Consider the following 291-nt stretch of genomic DNA (forward strand, 5'->3'; position numbering starts at 1 on the left):
AAAGGAAAAGAAAAGAGAGAGAGATGGGGGAGGAGGCTGAAAAGGTCCAATCTCACATTCACACTCAAATAAACTGCAAGACATGGCTCCCTGTAATCAAAGTTCGTTCACCGCTTCTCAATAAACGTGGATGAGGACAATACCATAGTATAAGACAAGGGGGTGAACGAACTGGCTAAGAAAACGAGAAATGAAAAGAAAAAGAAGAAGAGAAAGTAAGAAGGAAGTCTCACCGCTGAAGTTTCCATAATCGTTCGGCGCCAAGGTAGCGTTGAACAGCAAGTCCCCTGT

At 43.6% G+C, this 291-nt stretch overlaps 1 protein-coding gene across 1 annotated transcript in view; it reads right to left on the reverse strand.

Moving 5' to 3' along the window:
* Window positions 1-285, reverse strand: part of LOC119592394 (neuropeptide FF receptor 1-like) — a 97,236-nt gene extending 96,951 nt beyond the window's left edge. Inside the window, exon 1 of the mRNA XM_037941215.1 lies at window positions 234-285. The gene's annotated coding sequence lies outside the window, so the exon portion shown is untranslated. The remainder of the gene's footprint in view (window positions 1-233) is intronic.
* Window positions 286-291: the final 6 nt, after the last annotated feature.

Source organism: Penaeus monodon, chromosome 30, assembly GCF_015228065.2.
Source record: "Penaeus monodon isolate SGIC_2016 chromosome 30, NSTDA_Pmon_1, whole genome shotgun sequence".
Classification (NCBI taxonomy): Eukaryota; Metazoa; Arthropoda; class Malacostraca; order Decapoda; family Penaeidae; genus Penaeus; species Penaeus monodon.